Source organism: Sturnira hondurensis, unplaced genomic scaffold (assembly GCF_014824575.4).
Source record: "Sturnira hondurensis isolate 20B ecotype Veracruz unplaced genomic scaffold, ASM1482457v3 Scaffold0002840, whole genome shotgun sequence".
NCBI lineage: Eukaryota > Metazoa > Chordata > Mammalia > Chiroptera > Phyllostomidae > Sturnira > Sturnira hondurensis.
In genome coordinates this window covers 16,430,086-16,453,160 of record NW_028075471.1, presented here as the reverse complement: position 1 = coordinate 16,453,160, position 23,075 = coordinate 16,430,086, and the positions used below count along the sequence as shown (strand labels likewise).

Here is a 23,075-nt window from a genome sequence, read left to right as displayed (position 1 = left end):
AAGATATTGACAGCAACACAATCATAGTAGGGGATTTTAACATCCCACTGTCAAAAATGGATAGACCTTCCAAACAAATTATCAACAAACATTGTGGCATTGAACAATGCCCTAGATGAAATGAACATAACTGATATATAGAGAGCCCTTCATTCCAAAGAAGCTAAATACACATTCTTTTCAAATGCACATGGAACACTGTCAAAGATAGACCACCTGATACTACACAAAACAAGCCTCCACAAATTCAAGAACACTGAAATCATTCTGAGCGTTTTCTTTAACAACAAGGGATTGAAACTAGAAACCAACCCCAGGCGGAAAAACCCCAAACACTCAAAATCACAGAGTTTGAATAGAATGCTATTAAACAACAAATGGGTCAAGATAGAAATTAGAGAAGAAATCAAAAAGTTTCTGGAAACAAATGAAAATGAACTCACAACAACTCAAAACTTATGGGGCATAACGAAGGCAGTCCTGAGAGGGAAGTTTATAGCAATATAGGTTTACCTTAAAAAGATAGGAACATTTCAAACAAATAACATAACCCTATGCCTACAAGAACTCAAGGAACAACAACAAAGACAGCCCAGAGCTAGCAGAAGGAAGGAAATAACCAACATCAGAGCAGAATTAATGACATAGAGACTAAAAGCACAATTCTAAAGATCAATGAGTCCAGGAGCTGTTTTTTGAAAACATAAACAAAACAGACAAGCCTTTAAGCAGGCTGATCAAGAAAAAAAGAGAGAAAACCCAAATAAACACAATCACAAATAAAAGAGGAGGGATTACAATTGCCACCACAGAAATACAAAGGATTGTAAGAAATTACTATGAAGAACTGTATGCCAAGAAATTTGAAAACCTAGGGGAAATAGACAAACTTCTAGAAAAATATACTCTTCCAAAACTGAATGAAGAAGAGACAGAAAGCCTGTACAGACCAATAACAGCAGAGGAAACTGAAGCAGCAATAAAAAAACTCCTGACTCACAAAAGCCCTGGACCAGATGGTTTCACACGAGAATTCTACAAAACATTTAAGGAATGGGTAACCCCTATTCCTCATAGACTATTGCAAAAATTTTGAAATACTGAAAGATTACCAATCTCTTTTTCTGAGGTCAACATCACCCTAATCTGAAAACCAGATAAAGACACAACAAAGAAAACTTCAGTCCAATATTGCTGATGAATATAGATGCTACAATCCTCAAGAAAATATTGGCAAACCGCATCCAACATTATATTAAAATGATCATACACCATGACCAACTGGGATTCATCCCAGGAATGCAAGGATGGTTCAACATTCACAAATCAGTAAATGTAATACAACACATAAACAAAAGCAAAGACAAAAATTATACGATCATATCAACAGATGTGGAAAAAGCATTTGATAAGGTACAGCACCCATTTATGATAAAAACACTCAGCAAAGTGGGAATAGAGGGGCATTCCTCAATATAATAAAGGTCTCATATGAGAGACCACAGCCAATATCATACTCAATGGGCAAAAACTAAAAGCTTTTCCAGTAAGATGAGGAACAAGACAAGGTTGTCCACTTTCACCACTTCTGTTCACTATAGTATTGGAAGTTTTCGCCACAGCAATCAGACAAGAAAAGGAAATAAAACGCATCCAAATCAGAAAGGAGAAAACAAAACTGTCATTGTTTGCAGATGACATGACACTGTACATGGAAAATCCTATACATTCTACCCAGAAACTGCTTGACCTAATAAATGAATTTGGCAAAACAGCGGGATACCAAGTCAATATCCATGAATCAAAGGCATTTTTGTATACTAACAATAAAACAGAAGAAGTAGAAATGAAGGAAAAAATCCCATTCCATATAGCAAAAGGAAAAATAAAATACCTAGAAATAATCCTAACAAAAGAGGTAAAACACCTGTATGCAGAAAACTACACAACATTGAAGAAAGAAATCCAGGAAGACAAAAACAAATGGAAACATATACTGCGTTCATGGATTGGAAGAATTAACATCACCAAAATGTCCATACTACCCAAAGCAATTTACAAATTCAATACTTACTAAAGTACCAATGGCATATTTCACAGACATAGAAGAAACACTTCAAAAATTTATATGGAACCACAAACGACCCTGAATAGCAGCTGCAATTTTGAGAAAGAAGAACAAAGTAGGAGGGATCACAATACCTGACATCAAACTGTATTACAAGGCCACTGTAATCAAAACAGCCTCGTACTGGCATAAAAAACAGGCACATGGACCAATGGAACAGTGCAGACACCCCAGAAATAAACCCAAGTTTCTATGCTCAATTAATATTCAACAGAGGGGGCAGCAATATAAAATGGAGTAAAAATAGCCTCTTCAACAAATGGTATTGGGAGAACTGGACAGCTACATGCAAAAAATGAAACTCGAGCATCAACTTACACCATACACCACAATAAATTCAAGGTGGATAAAAGACTTAAATATAAGCCGTGACACCATTAAAGTCCTAGAGGAGAACATTGGCAGGAAAATCTCAGGTATTTCACACAGCAACATTTTTACTGATATGTCCCCTAGAGGAAGAGACATAAAGGAAAGAATAAACAAATGGGATTTCATCAAAATTAAAAGCTTCTGCATGGCTAAACAAAACCGTATTATAATAAAAAGAGAACCAACTATGTGGGAAAACATATTTGCCAATGATACCTCAGACAAGGGTTCAATCTCCAAAATATACAAAGAACTTATACAATTCCACTCTAAGAAGACAAGCAACCCAATTAAAAAATGGACAAAGGACTTGAACAGACACTTCTCCTAGGAGGACGTACAGAGGATCCACAGACACATGAAAAGATGCTCAATAATGCTAGCTATCAGAGAGATGCAAACTGAAACCACAGGGAGATACCACTTCACACCACTCAGACAAGCCATCACAAACAAAGCAACAAACAACAAGTGTTGGAGAGGCTGTGGAGGAAAGGGGACCCTAGTTCACTGTTGGTGGGATTGCATACTGATACAATCAGTATAGAAAACAATATGGAATTTTCTCAGAAAACTAAAAATGGACCTGCCTTTTGACCCAGCAATTCCACTGCTGGGATTATATCCTAAGAACTGTGAAACACCAATCCAAAAGAATGTATGCACCCTAATGTTCATAGCAGCACAGTCTACAATAGCCAAGTGTTGGAAGCAACCTAGGTGAGCATCAGTAAATGAATGAATCAAAAAATTATGGTACATTTACACAATGGAATTCTATGCAGCAGAAAGAAAGAGGAGCTCCTATCCTTTGCAACATCATGGAGGGAACTGGAAAGCATTATGCTGAGTGAAATAAGCCAGGTGGTAAAAGACAAATACTATATGATCTCACCTCTAACAGGAAGCTAAACAACAAAACAAACAAGCAAGCAAAATATAACCAAAGACACTGAAATAGAGAACAGGCTAACAGTGAACAGAGGGGATATGGGTGGGAATATCAGGGGAAAAAGGAAAAAGTTTACAGGAACAGGTATAAAGGATACAAGGACAAAAACTAGGGAGGGTGGAAATGGAAGGGAGGGGGGACGGCTGGGTGAGTGGGCTGGGATGGGAGTAAAAGACAGAAAAGTGTACTTGAACAACAATTAAAATTTAAACAATAGTGAGCTAAGATGATTGGAAGTTCATTGTTGTGTCCTTGGTTGGCATTTGTGTTTCATAGTTTTGTTGTCAGGGTAACAGGCAAACATTAAAGTTTACATGTATTTATTTAAAGATAGTGTCATGTATGCTGCTTTTTATTTGTGATTTATTTATTGACACACACACATACTATTACCCATATCAAGACTTAGAATAATTTGTATACTGTACAATGACCTCCTGAGTCTCTGTCAACCGGTAACTACCTCATAAAAGAACCATTAGTCTGACCTTTACTATTGTGACTCAGTTTTGCCTGTTTTTGAACTTCATGTAAGTAGAATCCACCAATATTTATTCCTTTGCTTGATTTTTTATTAAAAAATTGTTTATTTCTTTTTAGAGAGAGGGGAAGTGAGGGAGAGAGAGATAAAGAGGAACATCAATGTGCAAGAGAAACATTGATGGGTTGCCTATTCTATATCCCCAACTGGGCACCTGTCCCACAACCCAAACATGTGCACTGACTGAAATTGAACCAGCAATCCTTTGGTTGGCTTGTGGAATGATGCCCAACCCACTAGGCCACATCAGTCAGAGCCCTTTGTCTCTTTTTAAGAAAGCCTGATGTAGTACACTTTCAGTTAAAAAATACAGGAAATTATGTAACCACTTCATATTACAAAGAAATTATCTTTGGTTTTAAAAAATAATGAATTTTCTTACCTTATTTAAAAGTCAATCTGTTCATAAAATTCAAATATATTTGTATGGTTATTTTTATTTTTACTTTTAATTACATTTCACTGATTATGCTATTACAGTTGTTCTTATATTTCAATGTCCGCTACAATTTTTGATCTCCTATTTTCATATATGCTGTGGTACTGGTGGCTGTTTGCTCTGTTCCTCTGTAGATCAGCCAGTTTTCTCTCCCATGTGTAGGGGGGAGTGGAATCTGCTCCCCATTGCCTAGCTGCCATCTTCTCTCTCTCACTATTTCTTTTACTAAATTTATTGGGGTGACACATAGTTATCTCACTACTAAGACAAAAGAAGAGAGATGCACCCTGGCTAAGCAGCTTAGTTGCTTGCGCATTATCCATACACCAAAAGGTTGCTGGTTCAATCTTTGGTTGATGTACATATAGAAGGCAATTGATCAGTGTTTTCTCTTAGATCGATACATCAATGTTTCTCTTTCCCTTTCTCTCTCCTCTTCTCTCCCTTCTTCCCTTGCTTCCTCTCTAAAACCCATGAATATTTATCCTCAGATGAATATTAAATAAAAATAGAAGGGAGATGCACACATGGTTATTCCCCACCTTCTAGAAACATTAGTAGTCTCTATAGTCACCTATTGGAAATGGACACTAAGTCAAACCAACACAAGGCAATCTGACCTTTTGCAAAAAAAAAATTAGAAGGGGACACTTTTCTAATTAAGAGCCTGATGCCCTGCTCTGTTCAGATATGCTGACATACCTTATTAATTCAATAAATCAATCACAGTCATTTGTAAATTATGAAGTTACTTATACAATTATACAATGCACCTATCTGCAGAAAATAATTATAGAATATGATAAAAATAGAGAGCCCCCTAACGATCCTGCCAAACGCTGTTTCATCCAAAGTTGGAAGTTGGGGAAACACTGTGGAAGAGACAAGGAGGGCACTGTCTCCTACACGCCTGAAATAACCAAAGTGCCTTGGGGAGGATTATGTACGCCACTAAGTCCCTGAATTTCATTTGAATAAAATGGTGTAAGACTAAAATGGAATTCCCATGCTTCTCTAATTGAGTAGGTGTGTCCCAACTACAACCAAGAAATTCTCAAACTGATTAAGATAGCATGCCTTACAATGGAGGACCCTGTGAAGATGCACCAGCATGGCACTAAAGTGGCATAACCTAAATGAGACCCCAATGCTGTTTGTACACATAAGCCAACTGAGGTCAATTATTTAGAACCTAATATTGAGGTTCACTTTTAATAATACTATATGGCATTAGACTTACATTGTCTAAGTTAGATGAACATACAAGAAAAATACCTTTCTGCCACATAACTGAATTACTGAATATACATTTTATATACATTATACATTATAGCAGTGGTTCTCAACCAGGTGATTTTTGCCTTCCAGGAACCGTGAAAGTGTCTGGAGATATTTTGGGTTGTCACAATTTCAGAGGGGCATTAGCATGCTCCCAGAATCTACTAAGTAGAGGCCAGGGATGCTGTTAAATATCCTACAATACACTGACAGACCCCACAACATCAAGAACTATCTGGCCCAAAATGACAAGTGCCAAGAATGAAAAACCCTGCATTATAGCATAGATATCTAAAATGCAAAGATACTGAGAGGTAAATTAGCAAATCAGAAAAGCTAAAGACTTAACCTCACAAAACCAGATGAAATCATCAAGTAATAAGCAAAACCAAAATGAAAAAGAACAAGCCCTTTAACCTTCTTCTTCAACTACCACATGGTAAAAGCTTTCAAAAAGTACAGTTAAATAAATAGCACTACTTGGGGTTTTGCAGGGGAGAGGAGGGATTTGTAAACAATCTGAATCAATTGATGGGTAGTTATGTGAATGAATTATGATAAGGTCATAGTACTATGAAAAAATCTGCAGCCATTAAAAATAATTTTTAGCTACATTTACTAATTTAGTACATTTACTAATTTGGAGCGATGCCAATGAAATCATGTCAGGAGAATAAAAAAAGTTATAGGACCCTCTATACCATATAAGTCCACTTTTGTAAAAATTCAAACAAATAAATTTTTCTATATGCATATACTGTTTGCATGAGCAGAAGAATTGTTGATGCAAACCAAAATGTTAATATCAATTTTTTAAAAAGCATGATTGAGGATGGCGAGTAGGAAACTTAACTTTTTCTGTATATGTTATTATTCTTTTGCAATGAAAAAATTATAAAGTCAATTGAGCTTAAGAAGGGAGGGAAAGAGAATATAAAGATAGAGAAGAAAGGGGTAAGAAAAGACAGAGCACATCTCAAACAGCTGATAGGAAAAATGGAGTCTGTTGTTCCTGTTTTTTACCAGCAAGTGCTGCTGTTGACCAAGTTAATGGATAAAAGCAGTAAAATAAAATTTGGGAAGTCAACTCCAAACATCCATCACTTTGATCACTATCAGGCCCCTTTAGCTACGATGCCCAGTTTGGTTTAACTGGCTCGTTTTGTTGGGTTTCTCTAATCCACCACTCATCTTCACAAGTTCTGTGCTATTGATGGATCAACTACAATCATATCTCTTCAAAGCAGAGAAGTCAACTGTGTGAGATGACAGCCTCACTTCTGGCAAGTGTAGATAAGGACTCAGCAGATCGGTCAGCCCTCGGAGGAGTAACACTCGGGACAGGAATTTATTACTCATGTCTCCTAACCAGAAGGTTGTCTGGCCTGCCAGACAACCTCTAGTTCACCAGAACTGGAAACTAAGGCCTTCTCTATTGTTGGTCACTATTATTCAAAGCATGAAACTGCATCTTCTAAGTTCTACTGCACAAATGAAACAGACCCAGCATGAAACACATAGCATTTCTAATAATGTCTCATGCATACACACTTGTGTGCACACATTAATGTCATGCACCACACAGCTTTACAAAATGCATGACTGCCACTTGCGCAGCCTCAGAATATTTAAAAGATGACATGATAAAAAGATATAAGATAAAATATTGGGCCAACATAAACTTTCAAACTGCCACAATTTTAAAGTTTTGCACCAATAACCATTTTTCTTAACATCCCATGAAGAGGGAGGGCCTTCTGTCTCTAAATTTACCAGATGGCTCATTAAAGAAAAAAAATCAGAAAACATGATTTTTTTGTTTGCAAAAATGACTCATCCAGCTATTAATCCAGTGCTAGTGAAATGCACTACAAAACATGTATTTATCTTTCCTCAGTTATAACATTCAAAGAACCACCACACTTGCAGAAAAACAACTTGGAAACTTTTCAGCTGTCTGCCCCAAGTTTCCAGATTTTTCAGTTTTCCAAGAGAAGCTAGAAATGGAGACTCTCATGTGAAATTTCCTAATCTTTTAAAATGTTGACTACTAATGCAAATTTTGTCAAAACCAGATTGTTGAGTCCATCTGAACGTGTCTGTGGGCCACATTCAGCCTATAGGCTCGGGTTTGGCAACCTCAAGTCACAAGTTCAAATAACTCAACTAAGCAGTTGAATTAGTAGCAGAAGACCAACACAATTTTTTAAAACTCTGGTTAAAAAAGAACATACCATGAAATTTACCATATTTTAAGTATATAGTTCAATGGCGTTGAGAACATTCACAATGCTGTGAAACAGACCTCCTAAACTTTATCTTCTAAAACGGAAACTCTATATCCATTAAAAAATAAAAATTTTAAAACTCTCCTTCCCCCTCACAACCCCCAGCCCCTGGCAAACATGATTCTAAGTTCCATTTCTATGAATTTGACCACTCTAGCTACTTCATGTAAGTGAAATCATACAGTATTTTTCTTTTTGTGACTGGCTTATTTCACTTCCCACAATGCCCTCAAGGCTTATTGTGTTGTATCACATGACAGATTTCCCTCCTTTTTGAGGTTGAATAATACTCTATTGTATGTATATAACATATTGCATTTATCCATTCACCTGTTAACAGACATTTGGGTTGTCTCCACCTCTTGCCTTTTATGAATAGTGCTGAACAAGGGCTAAAAATATCTCTTTGAGACCATGCTTTCAATTCTTTTGATAGATACCCAGAAGTGAAATTGCTGGATCATAAGATAGTTCTATTTTTAATTTTTTGAGAAACCTCCATACTGTGTTCCACAGCATTGGTACCATTTTACAATCCTCCTAACAATACTAAAGGTTTCTAATTTCTCCACTCCTACCCAACTCCTATTTTCTGTTTTCTTATAATAGTCATTCTAATAAGTGTGAGGTAATATCTCATTGTAGTTTTCATTTGAATTTCACTTATGATTATTGATGTTTACTGTGCGTTCATATCCTTGTTGCCCATTTGTATGCATCTTAGCAGAAATGTCCTTGCATGTCTTTTGCCTATTTTTTAATCAGATCAGGGTTAGGTTTGTTGTTGAACTATAGGAGTTCTTTGATTATTCTGGATATTAACCCCTTATCAGATACATGATTTACAAATATTTCCTATCATCCTATAGGTTGCCTCTCACTCTGTTGACTACATCCTTTGATGCACAAAGTTTTTTTTTTTCTTTGATGTAGTTCCACTCATCTATTTTTGCTTTGGTTGTCATACTCAAAAATTATTGCCAAGTCCAATATCATAAAACTTTTCTTCTATGTTTACCTTTAGAAATTTCATTTGGAATCTTGTATTTAGATCTTCAATCTATTTTGAGTTAACTTTTGTATATGATGTAAAAAGGGGGATCAAAATCAATTCTTTTTTACATGAATATCCAGTTTTCTGAACCCCCTTAGTTGCAAAACCTGTCCTTTACCCATTCTGTGGTCTCAGCACTGCTGTCAAAGATCATTTGACCATGGATGTAAGGATTTACTTCTGAGCTCTCTACTGTAGTCCACTGGTCTATTTGTGTGGCTTTATGTCAGTCCCACATTGTTTTGATTACCATGTCTTTGTAATATGTTTTGAAATCAGGAAACGTGAGTTCTCCAACTCTGCCTTTTTTGAAAATTGTTTTGGCTATTGGAGCAAATAAAATTTTTTTGTGAAGGACTCTTGGGTTATGTTTTTCCAAGGCACAAGATGGTAAAGCTCTATTTCAATCCTCTACCACTATCTTCAGAAGGACTTAAGGACAACGTAACTTCCCAGGAATTCCAAACTGAACACCAGATGAAGCAGACTCAAGTATCCTGACTGCTGGTACAGTCAGTAGTGTCTAAAAGCACAAGGCCCAGAGTTAAGAGTTCTGTTTTGGCTCAACCATTTCCTGTCTATACAACCCTATGAATATTGTTTTACTAAGTTTCCCCATTGTTTAATGGAAGTATGATAGTACCTCCTTCCCAGGGCCCTTGTGATGAACAAATAGAACATTGTGGACAAAGCACTTAGTACAGTGTTTTCCTGGCATGTAGCACTCAGTTCAGCTCTTGCTACCACCTACATTCTTGCCATTTATGCCTCTCAATATTAACTATTTTATCAGTGATGTAACTTTTAATTTTTGTGCACTATTATGTAATGTCAGGCACCTAGGAGACCCATGTGGAAACATATCTTTTAATTATTAAAGCATGAAATTCAGTGTCAGAAAGAACAGCCAGACTGAAATCAATAGGAAGGAAAAAGAAATAAAGTTTGGGTAATTTATACTGTTTTGATGCAACCTCAGATTCACTCATCCAAATGGTATTTGGTATAGAAAAACAATGGCCAGATATTCAACTTAATGCTTTACAAATTCAAAACCAAGACACCAAACTTTTTAACAAGCTAAAAGAAAGATAATCCTTCAATTTGGTTTGGTACAGCCTTTACTCCTAAGAATGAGTAGAGTTTGAAACTAAATTCTTTAGAAGCCAATCCCTGATCTAGATCTTTTATTCATTAACAAGACAGTTTCACATGTACACGTAACTTGTTAACATGAGTGTACAAGATAAAACTATCAGGAAAATTCTGTCATGAGTCTCAACTCTTTAAATCTGCACCTATCCCCATTTACTTTGCAAACTCTCCTGATTTTCCTCCAGAACCCACATCTGCTTCAGGAAGCTCACTCCACCTTATAACTGAGGAGTGGAACATGGAAACACTGTTTATTCTAATCAGCCTCAACTCACTCCCTCAGGGACACTGGCTCACAAATGAGAACATGACAAGTCTGGCCAAAAAATGGTTTGATATTCTCCCTTGCTACTCTGAAAGAACTTCCAGAAATAGTATGCCTCTCTCCCTCTCCCTCAATTGTCATCCCTCTCTCCCTTTCTTTCTTGATGTAGAAGAGGGAATAAGTAAGCCCCAATGGTACTTGGTAGACATCTTGACATAAAGTAGTATCAACAATAAATTCAAGGTGACATGACACCATGAGGGCAGAGTGGACTGGATCATAAACCAGACTCATTACACTATCTCTAGGCTCTGAGTCAAACCAACCCTAAAATTCAAACCAACTCTGAAAGTTTCCACACTCTTCTCCTAAATGAACCAATAAATCTTTTTTTGTTTGACTTGGATTTTATATCATTTATAACTGAATAAAATGTTTACATGTTACACTGATGAAACTGTAATGCTAAAAAAATTTTAATAACACATAACTCCAAGAATATAGGCTCCAGATATATGTATTTGGGTCTCTGGCTTGAAATACTTGTACTTCAAAAGAAGAAGACCATAGAAACAAACATGGCTTCCACAGTCTTATAAAAGACTCAATATTAAATAAGTCCCTTTAACATTTCATATAATAATGACTTGGTGCAATGTTAAAGGGACTTATTTAAGGAAAAGAAGATCAAAACTATGAGCATTAAAATGGCAATAAATTCACAACTATCACAACTAAAAAACAAACCAAGCAAACAAGAAACCAAATCACAAATATAGAGATCATTTGGAGAATTATCAGCTAGGAAGGGGAAAGGAGAATGGGAAAAAAGGTGCAAGGATTAAGAAGTACAAATTATAGATACAAAATAGACAAGGATGTTAAAAACAGTACAGGAAGTGGAGTAGCCAAAGAACTTATATATATGAGCCATGGATATAAACTAAGGCGGGGATCACTGGAGGGAATGGGAGTACCAGGTAGAGGGGGGCAAAAGGGGAAAAACTGGGACAATTGTAATAGCATACTCAATAAAATATGTTTTTTAAAAAACACTCAATATTAATGTTACTCAAGTGATTGCCACCAATCACAATATCGCAATGCCATCTATAAGCTTGATGATTTGACTCTTGGGAGCAGTAAACATTTTCCAGATATATTTACCTTCTTTGAATAAGCCAAAACTATTATTAGGATATATACGGTCTATCCAGAAGGCATCCAGCCATGCAATATGAAAAATAGAGAAACTTACTGAAGAAGATACAAGAAACACTCTAAATAGGGCAATGACATCTCAGTCCCATTCAAAGTAGGTATGATGGGACCTATGCAGACCTTAGGACAATGGGCTGGAATCTCTTCCCTTTCAAAGGTGACTTTAGCCCTGGCTGGTGTAGCTCAGTGGATTGAGCGCGGGCCTGCGAACCAGGTGATCACAGTTTATTCTCAGTCATGGCACATGCCTGGGTTGCAGGCCAGTTCCCAGCAGGGGACCCACGAGAGGGAACCCATCTCTCTCTCTCCATCCCTTCCCCTCTAAAGATAAATAAATAATTTTGTTTAAAAAAGGTGACTTTAGTTTTGGGAAAAGCCAGAAGACTCAGGAAACCAAATCTGGGCTATAGGGGAGCTAAGTAACCTGGAGAAACATCATCAAAAAACCTGCACAAGACATGATGCATGAGCAGGTGCATTATCATGATGAACCTGCCAATCACCAGCTGCCCAGAGCTGCAGCCTCCTGAATCATCTGAATAGTTTCCATGAAAAAACATTCAAGCTTAACACAAAATTTGATACAGATTTGTTGCTCTACTTGCTCAGTCATTTGGAACGTGACAACCACACACTACACATGCTAACTCAATGGCATCTACTGCCCCCACTAGCACAGTGAAGTTACCATCGTTCACACATGTACAATCCAGTCCACTCTCCTTGGCTACCAGGTTACATGGATGTCATGCAAACCATTCTTCTTATATTAACAATGGCTGGACTTTCTCTGGGCATATATATTCAACTAAGAATAGTATACTGAAATAAAACACTTATCTTTCTTTTCTACTTGCTCAACATGAACTATTAGTAAAGACTAATCAGGATTTTTAGAAAGACGAATCTATCATATTATTTGCTGTACAGATGGGCAAGTGAAACAAAAAGTATCCAGGCAAAATATCATTCTGATACCAGAATTCCCCCATAAATCAGAGGATACCAGGTCTCTGCTTTCAAGCAAAAACTGTTCTCACACCTGGAAAAGAACCTATTCACTCAGATGCATTAATTTAATTGAACTGTCATTCTGATAGGGAAAGAGAATTATAGTTGCTACCTGACAAAGGAGAAGCAAAGTAAAAAAAGTGTTTACTGAAGTAATCGGTCCCCCATCTCACCATAGAGCACATTATACTGAACACAGAATAAATTAGTTGAAAGTAATTTTCTTTATCACTAATAGGTAATTCTCTGGTGGTATTAGGGCTCTATTCTCATCTGTGCCAAAGACATGAGTTAATTTCTATGTTCTCCTAAGGATCTGTAAAATACAAAACTCAAATATATAAGCCCATTCACCATTTACCAATTGTAATTTCAACTACTTCAGGCTCAACATTCTTACATTTTACTAAAATAGATACCAATAAAACCTATGGAAGGATTGGTGGTTACTTTGAAGAGGGTTAAGAATCCTTCAAGAAATAAATATAGGTGGCAAATCAGAAAAAAGAAAAGATCTTTGAAAAAACAGGCTTTGAAGAGCAAATTGTCATTAACAAGTATTCCTTTAAAAATATGGTGCACGCCTTATGTAATGTTGCTTGGGTTTGGAAATCAGACAGAACTACGTTCAAATCATAGCCTGTCACTTAATTACCTGTTTGACTATAGGCAAGTCACATAACCACACTTAATCTCAGTCTTCATCTGTTATATGAAAGAACAACAGTAACTACCTAATAGAGTTGTTGTGAAGATAAAATTAGATAATATATACAGAGTTCTTAGTACATAATACACATTCAATAAATGTTATTATTCTATTATAAGGATCAGGCATGTGGGTGTGAGGATAATTTGACCCTGGAATCCACTGACAGATAAGCATAATAAAAAAATTTAAGAGCCATGATGCTACAATGAGGAGCCCAAACAAGTAATTCAGCATGGCTCATGTATTACAAAAAATCACCTCCACAAACACATCTCTAAATTACTAAAGCAGACAAAGCTTCTGTGTACAACCACTTAGGCTGTGAACTAACTATACAGCAGAATGTTTGGGGCTGCCATTCCTAGATAATGATATGAACATGGTTCCATTGTGTGCTCCCAAAATTCATATGTTGAAGTCCCACTGCCCAATACCTCCAAATGTGCCTTTATGTGGAAATAGGGTTGCTGTAGATAAAATCGTTAAGATGAAGTCATTTTGGAATAGAGTGAACCCCTCATTGAATATGACTGGTGTCTTTCTGAAATGGGAAAATATGGACACAAACACACACATAAGGAGAAGCCATGTAAAGACATCGAGTTAAGGAACTACCAAAAGATAGGAGAGTGGCACACAACTGATCCCTCCCTAACTCTTTCAGAGGCATCATGGCCCTGCTGACATCTTGTTCTTGGACTTCTAGCCTCCAGAACTGTGAGACAATAAATATCTGTTGTTTAAGCAAATGTCTGTGGTGCTTTGTTACAGCAACGTGACTTGATTAATACACGCCCAGAAATTGTGCAATGTTGCAACTCTGGAGTCTACCGAGCACCTACCAGAAACGCTGGACCCAAATTCACAGCATAATGAACTATGCTAGTATCTACTCCAAATGAACATTAAGTATCCATTAATTAGACAAGAATCTATTCTGTATGTTTCAGAAACAGAGCTTGGGGGGGAAGGAGAAAAGTATATTCAGTAGATGACCTATCAAATACTCAACAGCATTCACTGTTCCTACAGTGATGTTGTCACTCAAACAAAGGGAAGCTAACAGGCAGGAAGCTTGGCCTAAGGACTACCAAGACCAACCACAACAGCCAATAGGTATACTGCCTGCCTAGGAGCAAAGACCTTTTCAAGTACAAAGCTTCTGTCTTTTCTGATTTGTCTAAGCAGTGTTTCTAAAAGTTTCAAGGGTGTCAAAATCAAATGAGAATTTTATTAGAGCCAGTGGCTCTCTGCTGGAAAAATACACTTTACACCAATATCTGCACACATTTTCAAGGGTCTAAGCAGAGTGGGCTTGAAAGGTGAGTGACTAGTATGTTGCATGGGGCCTGGCTTTGGTTTTATACTCTCCTGTCAATATCTTAAAATTCTTAATTTTAAAACATTTTCACTTCATATGGGGTCCTGCAGATTATGTAGCTGGTTCTAGGTCTTAGGAATACAAAAATGTCATGCTAATGGATATTTTAGCCACATCTATTTTGGGCCAGTAGAGATTTGGAATTCTTAGGTAACATTTTGTTTGAGGGCCCCTTATTTGAGAGCCCTTTTCTGAAGGAATACAGATTAAGGAGTCAATATTAATTAACAATCTAGTCATATATTTGAAAAAACACACACTCATCAAACTAGAATAGATCTATCTTATATAGTATTATTTTTAAATGACTAAAAATCAAGTGAGTTATATTTCCAAAGGAAGCCATTGTATTAAAAAACTAATTTTCCTTCTTTCTTTCTGCAGCATAAAATCATGGGTGGAACTGGAAAGCATTATGCTGAGTGAAATAAGCCAGGTGTTGAAGGACAAATACCATATGATCTCACCTTTAACAGGAAGCTAAACAACAAAACAAACAAGCAAGCAAATATAACCAAAGACACTGAAATACAGAACAGGCTGACAGTGACCGGGGTGGGGGGTGGGGGGAGAGGGAATTTCAGGGGAAATAATGGAGGGATTTAGAGGAACATATATAAAGGATACATGGACAACAACTGAGAAGGGTAGAAATGGGAGGGAGGGGGGAGCACGAGGGTGGGATGGGATGGGAGTAATAGACTGAAAACTGTACTTGAAAAATAATTAAATAAAAAATTGGGAAAAAAACAAAACCATATTTGGGCTAATAAAAAATAAAATACAATAAAATAAAAAACTAATTTTCTCCAGAATTATACTTACCATAAAAAACTTAGTATTACGCACTTCTCCAAAAACTTCAGAGTAATATGAGCTGATAAGCAGGAAAATTTGCCCTGTCTTCCTGACTTATCTTGATAAAGTTATCACCAATATCTGGAGATTGAGTTCAGTTGTAAGTAGTCTCCAAAGATGGCTGCTCTAGCATTCATATCCCTGTGTCCCTCCGACAATTAAGATGGCTGGCCTCCAACCAACAGAGGGTGGTGAGAGTGATGTTTTGGCAATTCTGGACCTAGCCATAAAGAGACGAGTTGTTTTCACTTATCCCCTCCTAGAACCTTCACTTTGGGAAGTTCTAAGCCACCATGTAAGAAATTCAGTTACTCTGTTAGACAGACCAAATGAAGAGGCCATGAAAAAGCCTTCGAACCATACACATGAAGGAAGAGAAACTCCCAATTGTTTCAGGGCCAAGACAGACTTTCAGATTTCTCTAACCCAGCCCACCATCTACTCATAATTAAATGAGGGACCTCAAGCCAAGACCCGCGGCAGAACTACCCAAGTAAGCCTAGTCAACCCTCAGAACTGTGAGAAATAATAAAGGTTATCATTTTAAGCCACTGAGTCCTGGGTGATTTGTTATACAACAGTGAATAACTTAAGCTCTAAACATTTTATAAAGAAAACAGGAGCTAGATCACCTATGAGGTAAAATCTACTCCCTAGTTGCATGCTAATTAGCATGCATCTTTTTTAAAACATGTATTAGGTAACATTTAAAAATTGGGGATCTCCCATAAAAATCTAGATTTCTGGCTTCTGAAAAATAAGAATACCAGCCACATTGGACCTACCTTCCCACATGATAAAAACCAGCAGCAGTAGCAAAGTACTTACCTCCTCCATAGGGTATAGTCTTGTCCTGTCTCATCAAGTCTAAGATACACATACTTTCTATCCAGCTCCCTTCCCCTCCATCACATTGCCTAGTCTCTTGTTAGATCATCTTTAACCCCATAGTGCTTAGCAGAGTGCATGGCACACAACTGGTCCTCAATAACTACTTGTTGAGCAACTGCACAAAGCATCAACTGCTCTTCTTACACCCACATTATTTCCAAGTCCTGTTGTTTCTGCCTTAAATATCCCCTCTTTCCAATCCTGTCATCACTCTAAATATCCTCTCTTTAATAATTCCAAGAGCCTCCCAAGGGTCTCCTGGCCTCCATGTTGTACCTACAATACATTCCATTCCATCCCTACTGGGATCAACCACTTAAAACACAGATTTAGGCATATCATAGATGGCCCTCAAGTCTTCAGCTGATTTCCTAGCTGTGATATTGTACTACATGATACAATGGAGGAAACTGGGCAAGTGCATAGGAGCTCTCAGTACTATTTCTTTTAACCATGTGTGAATCTATAATTATCTCAAATAAAAAGCTTAACTTTTAAAACCTATGGAAACTTTAAATATACATATTCTTTGACCCCAAAATTCCACTTCTATCAAAATTCAATGTCAATGAATTCTTTAAGTGTCTTTGGTTGCTCCCCATACCCTAGAGAACAAAGCCCAAACCCACTCACCCAGACTTTCAAGGATCTCCTCATTTTGCTCTTTATTGAAAACAATCACTAATCCCTAAAATCCTCAAACACACACTGTGTGCATTTGCTAATAATCCTGGGGCTGTCACCCATCAACCCATAAACCCTCTTCATTCTCCAGCAGAGTTCAAACCCCATCTTCCACAAAGCCTTCTTAAACTCTTCCAGCAGAAATTAATCTCTCCTTATGCTATACCCTACTATATTTTACTTGTACGTCAGTGTGCCCAGCCACCCTGCTTCACAGGTATTTTGTATAGGCATGTGTCAAGGACTATAACTCTATCTCCTGCTCCCAATTTCACAGAATAAGCCAGTTCAAAGAGCAAGCCAAGATCATGTGGCATAGTACTAAGCTTCAGATGCCTCTTACAAAATCTCTGCTCCTTGTGCTACTCCTCAGGGACTGGACATTATTTATCTCTCAGAACCACTGTTAACTAACACAGTCACTAACAGAATTCCACATATATTAGGTGGTGAAACTATTGTGAATTAAACTGAAGGAGAGGACAAATATCAACATCTTATGAGACCCTGAATAACGTTACCTCCAAAAAAAGTGAACAACCATTTTTCCTCCTGGTTTAAACACAAAATTATTATGTCCTTCACAGATACAGAAGTCACAGCAAAGGGTGTGACATTTTCCATCGTGCATTCCCTGCTTTCACTTGCACATCAGTAAATGAACACCAAATGGAATTTTCCATGTTTGCTCTAAGCCCAAAGAGGTCCACTGAGAGTTTGGAATATGGAAGATTTGGAATAAATCTGAGAAAAATATCTTTTGTAGTTTGAAGACAATTCAGAGTTACATGTGTTTGAAGATACTAATAAAAATATAAATGAACTTCAAACACATTTCATAATTTGTATGTTAATGTGAAATTACAGCTAGGGCTGACTGCAGAGTTGAGAGAAAATGTGTCCACTGAGATTTCTCACCCATGTGGTTAAATTCCTCTACGACCTCAAACACTTCATACCCCTCCACCTCTTACCAGAAATCTGGTGAAGCAAACTAGGCAACTTTTTACCTACAGAAGTTCCACTTCTTTTGTTTCCTACTAGCAGAACCATAATTTGCTCAGGGCAGCAACGTGTCCAGTGATGAGCTGCTACTTAATCCAATTCTGACCAAGGAGATATCTGCAGAGGGTTTCTGGGAAAGCCTGTATTATCCCACTACAGGTGTTACCCCTTTTTTCCTTACCCTCTTTGTAAAGCAGATGTGATGCCTGGAGAAACAACAGCCATCTTTCAACCACAAGGTAAAAAAACATTAGGAAAAGGCCAAGTCACTGCAAGGATCATTCTCACATGAAGGAACCACTAGAAGAATGGCCATGGCCATGGACCTCTGAACTTCCTGTAAATGAATCCCTATTTGTTCAGACAATTGTTAATTGACTATTGACTTTCATGTATAAAAATGTAAACCTGACTGAAACACAAACTGTGCCCCCAGAATAGTGCCAGCCCTAAAGCTCTTTCATATGGCAATTGTTCCATCTCATACCCCACACATAAGGAGATAATATCCACTCACTCTCCAGTGATAATATCTACCAGCCTCACTCTCCCCAATGGCTCCGTCTCTATAAGATCATTGTTCTACCCACTGACCCATTCTGCCCTCCCTGCTCTGTCATCACTTAAGTACAACCAATCCTCCAGGCCTGTGCTTCTTTATCCCCCAGTATCTCTCCAACCCCTTCTTTCCATCTCTGCAGCCACCATGCAAGACCAGGATGGCATCATCTTCTGTTGTGCTGTTCCTCATTGGTCTGGGTCATAAACACAAAGAGGATCTTACAGCTACTGCCTAAAACTCTCTTGGCTCACTCTTGGCCTATGAATAAGCCCCAACTTCCCAATGGTGGCTTAAAAGGTCCCCTCTTCTATGATGCCAATAACACTGACCTTGAGTTAATTCTATCTCCAGGTTCCAGCCTGTAAAACATCACATACTCTCAGCAGATATCTGCACATTCCCAGAGGAAGTTCTCCCATATATTTGTGAGTAAATAATTTTACTCATCCTTCTATAACACATAACCTAGGAATCTCCTCAGCACTTCCATACTGTGACCTGAAGGTATCTGACAACCTAGGCCCAGGATAACATATATACCAAGTCTGCACATCTAACTACTCAGCACAAGCTCCCACCTTTCTTGAAAACACAGAGTATTACAAGTACTAGTCAAAGCCCTGCCTTTCTAAAATGCCATTTACAACTATGTATAATAATCACTGCTTTTTTATTCCCTACCTTCTTTTTTTAAAAAACGAAGTGGAACTTAAGGATATATTGCAAAACAACACAAAGGTTTAAATGTGGATATTGTAGACACAGTGACCCAAATGACTAAAGTGGAAAATGTTACCAACACTAGAATCAGTGCTTACCCACTCATTTCCGGTGATGCATGGTTGTGATGCATGGTTCTCAGTCATAAGTGAGATTTAACATTAGAAGTTAAGAAATGTCAAAAATTTTACTTTATGAACATAATCCCAGTTAAGACATAGATACAGAATTGACTTCAGCATGGTTTATGTGATGGCTTTTTATTTTACTATTTTGGAAGTTTTAGTTCCTGGTGTTCCTATGAGTCATTTTCCACAAATATAAAACTGTCCACCTAATAATGACCCTGACTAACTTCTATCTTTTGGGACCTATAAAATTACAAATGCCTGATATAAGATTTACTGAATATTTTCAACTTTCTGAAATAACTCTATTTATACCAAAATACCAAAGTAACAACAGACCTCAACATTATTTTCCACACATTAATCATGTTGATTTCCATGGAGGGTTTGTGTAATCCATCTTAGAATATAACTTCTACATAACCTACAGACAGATTAGCAATAGAATTAAAAATAATGGAAACAAAATAGTGGTGCAGTAGTAATTGTAAGAAAAGTATTCACTCTAGAATCAACCAATGAATGCATAAATAAATGAGTCAAATTCATCTCTCTCTCCCCACTTCATCTCTCTCTAAAATCAATCAATAAAAAATTTCTAAAACAGAAAAGTATTCACTCTAGCTATTACTATCTCCATGTTCCAGGCCATATGTTAAGCACTTTACATATGCATTATCTCATTGCTTTCTCATAAAATTTGGCACTACAACTAGAATCATCCCCATATTACAAAGAGAAGAAACTGGACTCAAAGAAGTTAGCAACTTACCATAATTGTACATCTGGTACATGATAGAACCCGACTTATGACCCCAGACTGTCTATCTGTGGGAGTCAGGGTTCTCAGTCACAAATGCAAACATTTACACAGCCCATATCATGAACCCGGAGTTGACAAATACTCAGTCTTCATAATAACCCTGTGTGGCTAGTATTATTATATCCTTACTTTACATATAAGGAAACTCAAACATGAAAAAGTCAGGTCAAGATGGCCCAGCCAATAAGCTGCAGATCCAAGATGCAAGCCCAGGCAAGGCAGAGTCTCTGCCCTTGACTACCACCCCATCCACAGTGCCATCCCTTGAGTAATGGTATTATCTCTACAGAATTTATAATGTATTGGGCAGAGTAACACTTTCCATACATTACCTCATGAAATCCTCACATAACTCTAGTAGGTGGCATTTTTCTCTCCACTTTACAGATAAGGTTCTGGGCTCAGAGAATTTAATTCAGTTTTCCAGAGTCACGTGGTCAACAAGTGCCACATTGGGGAACACAAAGTGGCAACCTGCGGTTTTATTCTTCCCTTCCCAATTCCTGTCCGGAGGAATGAGTGCCTGGGAAACAGTAAGCATCAGATTTTCCACTCTTTAACAGCTTAGTTTGTGCAATTTAGGGCATGACTACTCATAGACACCTCTGAGCGAATCTTCTGGAAGCCAGTACAACCATAACACATCCTGCAAAACAATGCATGCTTTCTCTACAATTTAAACATGCCACTCGGGAAAAGCTTATCTTTGTGATATACACGTGTACAGTAGTTTAATTTTAGAAACAAATAGAGTCCACATTTGTTTTTTTTTTCTTTTTTCACAGAGTAGGAAACTTTGCTCTTTCTTCTAAAGCAAGTACCACTCATTTTTCTCTTCCTACCCACTTAAAGTTCCATTAGGTAAGGCAAAAACAAATCCCTCCCAAAAAGCATTATGAACCCTATTAACAAAAGTAATAGTTTCCCTAGTCATTTTTAATGAATAGAGTGGATGTGGATCTAAATAGAATTGAATAAAAATGCTACTATAGCAAAATTAATTGATAAATCAAGCCCAACATGTCAAGCCCAAACCAATTAAAGAATGCTGACTTGTGTATGTCATTGAGTTCTGATTTTTGCAGAGTCAACTTTAATAAAATGCCACAAGGCCACAGAATTGTGTCAGAGACAAAAATCACATTTTTAGCATCTCCAATAATATACAAAGTCAGTAAGAGTTTTTACCCTTAGCCAGGATAGGCAAAGACATTTAATATAAACAGACCACAGAAAAGGCACAGTCTGCCTTTTAATCATTTATTCTTTCATTTATAGTCTAATCTAATCAACATATATTTATATAGTACCTCTCTGTGTCAAATCCTGGACTAACCTCTGGGAATAAATGGTAAGCAAAAGAGCTGTGCTCTCTGGCTTTATGGAGTTGGGAAACAGGATAATTCTGTAAGGAATTAAAAAAAATATGAAGGAACAACCACATCAAAATTACAGCTAAAATATACAACAATCATTATTCAGAACCATCAGAAATCAAGTTGAATGGATGTCTGACAACTACGGAATTAAAGAAACCACATCCATCCAGGCTGGTAGGAGGGGCACGGATATAGAACCAGCTAGTCCCACATCCATGTGTGGTGGATAAGTTTAAAAGGGATATCTCGGGAGCAAGGAGTACAAGCTGGTGCCATATCTGAGACTACATCAACCTGGCTAATAATGTTTGACCCACCTTGGAGATCCCCAGAGACTCTGCCCCACCAAAATTACAGGCTTATAAAAGCTGCTTTTCCATATGAGTGGTTGGTCTTGGCTCAGGCTTCACAACTTACTAAATCCTATCAAACAAGCAACAGTTCACCTCATTGAGCCACAGGTCCAGCACTAGCAGCTACCAGCCTAGATTCACAGCTTGGCTTTGCCTGGGAACCTCCAAGCCCAACACGAGTACAGCCATCTCAGATTACTTCATAGCTCAAGCAAGGTGGTTCCATGTAAAACACTGGTGGGGGCTGACCTTGGACTGCATCACCCAGGGAACTCTAAGGCTAGCATATCCAGTGGATAGTTACAGACCACTTTGGAGAACCAGCACCCTGCCTCAGCATAGCTGATTCTCCATGGAGGGTGAAAGTTTGTGTCACTGGTCACAGCCAGTCCTTGCAGCTGACTGGCGTGGGTAAATCCCTCCTATTGATCTGCCAACAGCAACCAAGGCTCAACTACAAGAGGACGGTGTACTCAGCCCAAATGAAGGCTGCATTTTGAGTACCCAGCTTGGGTGATAAGGGAAGCTGTGCCACTGGACCCTATAAGACATCTACTACATCAGGCCACTTTACCAAGCCCAGAAGATGTAGCAGCTCTACCTAATACACAGAACCAGACACAGGAGGGTGCCAAAACAAAGATGCAAAGAATCATAGCCCTAATGAAGCACAGATCAAAACTCCAGAAAAAGAGTTAAATGCAATGAAGATAAGCAATCTCTCAGATGCTGAGTTCAAAATACTGGTTATAAAAAGGGGAAGGACTCACATGAACAAGTATAAAGGACACATGGACAATACCTAAGGTGGGGGCAGAAATGGGAGGGAGGTGAGGAGCACCTGGGGTTGGGGAGGGCAGGGCTGGGAATATAAG

General features: G+C 37.7%; 1 protein-coding gene across 6 annotated transcripts in view; it reads right to left on the bottom strand.

The window, feature by feature from the left end:
• MITF (melanocyte inducing transcription factor) overlaps positions 1 to 23,075 on the bottom strand; it is a 238,059-nt gene that overhangs the window by 180,909 nt on the left and 34,075 nt on the right. The window lies entirely within an intron of this gene.